Consider the following 6,997-nt stretch of genomic DNA (forward strand, 5'->3'; position numbering starts at 1 on the left):
GCCGCTGCCACCCCAACGTGGCAGCTGCTCCCAGGGGGCTGGGTGTGGCCCTCTGTCATAGAGCAGCCCTGCCTCCCATCTAGGAAACTGGAGCCACACCTACCTGGTCACAAAGCGGGGCAGCCAGGGCCCGGGGCTCGGCTTTGGAGCACAGCGTCCTTCTTAGGTGCCCGTCCCCCAACCCTGCCTCCCGTAGAAGGTCCCCTGGGTCCCCACTCTCTGCTCAGCTCCTGATGACCCTGGATCAGGTGATCTGAAATAAGAGGTGAGAGGATGGGGTTGAGGATCCCAGACATGAATTCTGGGCCAACTTTGGCCCTTACGGAATGGGCAACTGGGCAAATGCCTCTCCTTTCTGCACCTGGTTCTTCAGCCGCCAAGACATGAGAACACTGGACCAGAGGGTTTCTGAGGCCCTGGGAGCCCTGACCTCAGTGACCTTGCAAACTTTTATTGAGCACTTACTAAATGCCACATACTTAATCTGTACTCGTCACGTCCTTGCAGGCCGTGTTACTATACCCAGCTAGCCCAAGGCTGCGTGGCGTTCTCCAAAATCCACGCTTTTTTTAGTGACACATGACCAGAATTTCATTTCTAGCTTCCCTTGGAGTTAGGAATGGCCATATGGTCAAGTCCTTGCCAATGGAATTGAGCAGAAATGATGTGAGCCCCTCAGGAGCCTGGATAGAGACCACGAGGTTCCTTGTTTGTCTCTTCCCTTCTCACAAGCCAGTCATGGGAAGGCCATTGACTGTGGTGAGGAGGACATTGTCCTAAGGGATGGAAAGAGAGGAAGGAAAGGAAGCAGGACCCTGGATGTCTGCACAGAGCAGTGGTATGGGATGCTCACTATAGACTCTTGGATACATTATCTTCCTTAAGCCCTTGGTTCATTGTGGGTCTCTTTGTTACAGCAACTTGACCTTACCTGAACACCTGAGCTCAGAGAAGCCCACCCCACAGGCCCCTGCCCCAGTCCTCACATCCAGCTCCCACACTGACCCCTCCCTTAGGCCTCGCTCTGTCCAGGGAGCTGCCCGGCTCCTTGACTGCAGAAGGCTTCCTGGCCATGCAGCTTTGCCCCCTGCCCGGAGGTCTTGCCTGCTGCTTGTTCTCATCTTTTAGGCCTGTGCCCCCATGTTCTCTCCACCATCATGGCCAGGAGCAAACAGGCCCCCTTCTTAGCATTCATGATCACAACTCAGGTCTTTGTTTATGTGTTTCTTTATTTTCTGTGTCTCCTTGCTCGAGTTCCATGAGGATAGAGACCTTATCTATCTCTCTGCTGCTCTTAGATTCTGGACTAGAAAATGCTACTCAGAAAGTACGGATGGGATGTGTACGTGAATGACCTTGCTTTTCAGTAGAAGAGACTGAGGCCCCTGGCAGTGAAGAGACTTTTCCAAGGTGACACATGAATGGTAGAGATGAGACTGAAACCCAGGCTGTCGGGCAGAGAAGCTTCTAGCTAACCCTGCTGTGCTCTGCACAGGTGACAGTGGCTGGCCCACTTGTCCCAGATGCCTGGGACTGGCTAGCAGAGGGGTGTGTTGAAAAAAATCGGTTAAAGAGGGGACTCTTTGGAAAGTCACCTCCATACTTTACATCTGGTATTTGGAGGTGAGACCTTTGGAAGGTAATAGTGTCATGACGGTGGAGCCCTCAGGAATGGGATTGGTTTCCTTATAGACACCGGAGAGGTGATCTCCCTCTCCAACTGGTGACAATCCAGCCTGATGGCAGCTGTCTGCAAACCAGGAAGAGAGCTCTCACGAGGAATGCACTCAGCCAGCACCTTGCTCTCACATTTCCCAACCTCTTGGAGCTGTGCGAAACTGTACTCGTTGTTTAAGCCCCCGGTCTATTTGTTATACAGCCCACGCTGACCGAGACAAAGTCCAGAATCAAGGTGTCGGCAGGGCCATGCTCCCTCCGAGACTCTGGGTGGGACCCTTGCCCATGTCCTCCCTCACCCCTTCCTCATCTGGGCGGTGGCTGGCAGCCACATCACTCGCATCTCTGCCTCTGCTGTCACGGGGCCCTCTCCTCATACTGCATTGGGGCCCAACCAGTGACGTCATCTTAACGTGATTACGTCTGCAAAGATCCCATTTCCAAATAACGTCCCTTTTAAAGGTCCTGGGGTTTAGAACTCCAACATTTTATTCTGGGGAACACAATTCAACCTGTAAAACACATTTGATTTTCAATTCCACAGAGCATCCACTCACTGATCGCCTTAAAGGGTCTGCTTCGATTAGGGGTCCTTCCCCTGGAGTTCCGAGTAGCCTTCCTTGTAAAACCCACGCTGATGAGACACCATCCCCAACATCCAGCTTTGGGTTCTTTTGGGGGGTGAAGCGCAAGCTTCAAGGACCTTGCGAAGTGGTTGGCAACCAGAACCACGTGGACTCTGCCAATCTCTTCCTGCCCAGGTATTTCCATTTGTCTCGCCCCCACCTGCGTTGACTGCTAATTGTTTGTGTGACTCAGATGGTGTCTTTCAACTGAGTTTTCAGAAGAGACAACATTTCTCCTTGTTTGTGCAATTCTGTTTCATCCATGGCTATAACATTTAATTCAATTACAAACAGTAATTGCAATGACAAGGTAACTGTCAGAAATACATTAGGGAACAGAGCCAGCAGACTGGTGAGCGAACCCCCAGCTGGTGCGGGGACACGTGGCAGGGCCTGGACCGGGGAGGACTGCCAGCCGCTCCTTCCATGGGCTCCCGTTGCAGGCAAGGACTGGCACGATGGTCAGGGGCGGAGAGGGAATCAGGACCTCTCTGTATTCCAGCACCTAGATCTGAGCACGGCAGGGCGGCCAGCCAGCCCCTTCCTGAGTGCTGTGGTCATAAAACTGTCTGGGCCCCCGCTGATGTTCAGCTTAGACCCTCGCTCTGGGCCCCACTCTCCCAACACAGGGGTCTTGGGTCTCTCAAAAACCGACCAGCACACCCAGCAAGGTGGTTATGGTTAAAAATACAGGTTGCAACAAGTTCTGGTGAAGATGTGGAGAAATTGGAACTCTCCTACGTTGCTGGTGGGAGTGTGGAATGGTGCTGCCGCCCATAGAAAGCCGTTTGGCGGGTCCTCAGTAAGTGAAGCGTAGAGTTACCATATGACCCAGCAATTCCCCCCGCCCCAGGGTACATAACAAAGGGATTGAAAACAGGTGTTCAAAAAAAAAAAAAAAAGAACTTGTACGTGAATGTTCACAGCAGCACTATTCACAATAACATGGACTAGGTGGAAAGAACCCAAATGCCTTCAACGGATGAGTGGAGAGTGTGGTCCCTCTCTATGACGGAATATCGTTCAGCCATAAAAAGGAACAAAGTTCTGACACCTGCTATGATGTGGATGAATCTTGAAAACATTGTGCTAAGTGAAAGAAACCAGACATAAAAGGACAAATGTTGTATGGTTCTACTTTTATGAAATATCCAGGATAGGGAAAGCTGCAGAGACAGAAAGCAGGTTCGTGGTGCCCGGAGACTAGGAAGGTGGAGTGGGGAGTGACAGCTTAATGGGAATGGGGTTTCCATTAGGATGATGAAAAGTTCTGGAACTAGACCACTCTATGCCCCTATTTGGGGTTCAGAAACACAGGCTCCCCCAAAAAGCCTGTTCCTGCCCTTCCTCCCTGATCTACTCTTGGATTCCTGGTGTCCTGGCTCAAGGAATTCTCTTTAGGCTCATTCCCTGTGAGGCTCTTCCTGAGACCTGGCTCACTGAAGGCTTTTGGGTGTCTATCCAATCGCTGCTTCCCCAGACCCCCCCCCCATGCACCCCTTCACCCCCAGGGCCCTGGAGCTGCTCTTCTCTGTGGCTGTTTGCAGGGGGTGCCCTGCGCAATGCCCTGGAGGGCGCCATCACCTCCAAGACTCTGCAGCACGCCCAGCCCTCTCTCCAGACTCCATCCCTTTCCTGGAGGGCCTCCCCCTGTACCTGCAGCTTCTGCTCCCTCCCTGCTGCTCCTCTTAGCTATGGCCTGGGCTCTCAGGGTCACTGTCCCAGGCAGGCCAGGGGCAATGTCTCTGCCTTCTGTTTGGGGACCTGGGGGGTACCTGGAGCATTTATCTTTATCACTCGGACAGCAAGAACAGCTGACTTCGCAGAGCAGACCTTAGCGCAGTGTGGCAGCTCAGGAAGCATGGGGAGGGCGCCCAGCTTACCCGGCCCACTCACTGCCCTCACTTCCCGGCCCACTGCTGTCCTAGATGCATATTCTAGACACGGTGCAGACACTAAGAAGGGACTGGATCGCCATCTGCTCCCTCCCTGGCTACCCCAGCAATGAAGGCGAGAGGACTTCCACGTGGTCCCCCACCCTAGCTGGGTGCCCGCTCCACTCTCCCAGTCTCCTCTTGGTACACTGAGCTCACGGAACCCACCCCTGCTTCTGCCCCCACCTGCCTTGGCCCCGTGGGCAATGGGGCTGGGCAGCAGTCATCTGTCCAGGACCCCTCAGGGGGCAGAGGCAGTGGGTGGCAGTCTGGTGGCCAAAGGTGGTCTCTGGAGTTATCTCCAAACGATGATCTCATCGATGTTTCCAACACACGTAGAACTTTGGTGTAGGCTTGTCTTGAGCCCAAGCCTGAGCAGCTGGGTCTGCAGAGGTTGGCGGGCTGTACAAGGGAGGGATAGGAGGCAGGGCTCTGGCATGAAACAGCGACAGGCCTGGGACACGCGGAGGCTGGCAGCCTGTGGCCTGCCTGGAGGCTGGGCCGGGCTCAGGAGTGGGCTCCCTGACACCCATGCTTTGCAGGTGCCGACTGCTACATCTAGCTTTATCTCTGCGTGCTGTTTGTCTACAAACTAGGGAAACTGAGGAATTTCTCTAGGGAGAGCACTGGAGAGAGCAGTGGGGCAGAGAGGGGCATCCTACAAAGAATTCTTGCTGCATAGGGTTAAACACGGTAGAGGCTGAGTAAGGCCAGCCTGGACTCACATCCAGCCATGCCCCTGCTGGGTGCCCGGGGGCAGACCTTGTACCCTCTCTGCGCTCCCTTTCCCATCTGTTAAATGCCCCTGGCTCACGGGGTGGTATGAAGAGTAGGTGAGGGGCTTGGCTGTGCCTGGCACCTCGTAAGCGCTCAATCATTGATAGTGTTGCTGGTGTTGAAATGCAGAAACCAGCCCCGTTTTCTTTGGACTGAGGGTGGGCAGTTGAGTTTGAAGTCAGGGGGCTCTGTGAGATGATCCTGAGAAACCCCTGAGCTGGGGGCTGCTGACCCCCCTGCCTGGGCTGAGAAGAGCCTGGGTGTGTGCAGGGAGACCCACAGAAGCTTCTGGTGGCCTGGGCTGCACTCTTTGCAGTTAAGTATCATTTTAAGGAGTGGAGGAGTGGAGGATGTTGCGGAGGTCGGGAGAGTGTGCTGGGAATCAGGACAGGCACACAGAACCCTCACTGTTTCCACCCAGCTGAGCTCAGCAATGGGACACTGGCCTTGCCATCTTTGGGCTGGTCCCATCTTCACCCAGGACACGTCCCCAACCAGATCATTTGAAGCCCTGAGGCCCTCCTGCTGCCCCCCACCTTCCCCCCGCCCCGAGCTGCGCGGCCTGGCCTGGCCTCCTGAAACCCAAGCCTTGTGACTGCAGTCCACTGAGCGGGTGGAAAGAGCCCTGGACCTTCGATCTCAGAGGAGTCACCAGTTTCTTTGGCTGTGAAATGGGGTGGCTCCTGCCTTCGTGAGTTACTTGAGGATTAGATAATAAATGTTATAAAGGATTTTGCCGATTGCAAAGCAGTTTTCAAATGCCCACAATTAAGGTATTATTATCTGGTTTCTAAAACCTGCCTTCCTTCCTAGCACGTGTTTTGCCCACATCTGACTCCCTCCCCAGCCCTATCCCAGGGCATCTGACCCAGTAGCGGCAGCAGGACTGAGGAGGCCTGCAGGGGAAGCTGAGGACCCCAGGGCCGGGGCCGTGCTGTCACACTCAGAGGTGGAGGGATCCGAACCGGAAAACCAAAACCCCACAGGGCAGTTTGTCCACCACTGGGCATCTGTGCCCATGAAGGACGGTCCCAGGGAGAAATGCTCGGGTGGGGTACTCCGGAGACTGCCGCTTCTGAGTGCGGCTTGGAGAAGAGCTCTCCCAGGCTTGAGGGAGGGGTCTGTCCTGCAGCGACCCCTACCCTGCAGCTGCCGGGCCTCTCCCCCGTCCGCTCATCACACCCCCACTGACCCCCAAGGGACTGCTCCCCACCCAGCCCACAAGCTGAACCTCAGGGCACAATGACCCTCAGAAACCCCATCTGGGGGCCTGTCTTCACCCTGGTCCCTGAGCCGTGGGCTGTGGAAGGGTTAAGCTCTGGGCGCCTGCCTGTGGCGTGGGGGCCCCGATGTTCCTGAAGCAGCCCGTCCTCCCTTCAGTCTGTGAATGGGAGGCATCCTGAGGCTCCTCTGGACCAGCTCCTGCCCGCTCGGGGCCCCCCAGCAGCTTTTCTCACGATGGTCAGCCTCATCTTGGAGGTGTCTTCCAGACCTGGCGGCGGCTCCGGGCTTCGCGGTGGCTCCGGGCTCTGATCTCGGGGGTGCTGCTCTGGGGCCTGACGGAGTTGAGGGCGTAGTGGGTGCTTGGAGGGGGCCCAGCCGCTAAAGCCACCGGGAGGTACCAGCAGGAAAGGGGGCAGCGCCCCAGCTCGGCCCCCCCAGGACCTCTTGTCCAGGCAACCTCCTTCCGATGTGCCCCCTACTCCTTCCAGACTCCTCCATCCTTGGGGAGCCCCCGTCCCCACACCCCACCTTGCGCAGGGGAAGCCTTGCTTTCTCACTTCTCTGGGGGAAAGGCAGAGTGGAGAAAGATGCCTCAATCGTGGGCACTTCTGGTCCCTCCTGGTCGACATGTCCCTCTCTGGGACTCGTCCCTCACCCCCCAGTTGTTCTGGAGTCTGTCAGCCTATCTCTGTCCTGGTGCCTTTGGTCCCCTCCCCGCGTCCCTGGTCCAAGACCCAGGAGCGAGAGCCAGGCTGCCCT

This window comes from Ursus americanus, chromosome 23, assembly GCF_024610735.1.
Source record: "Ursus americanus isolate L20-20 chromosome 23, mUrsAme1.1.p, whole genome shotgun sequence".
NCBI lineage: Eukaryota > Metazoa > Chordata > Mammalia > Carnivora > Ursidae > Ursus > Ursus americanus.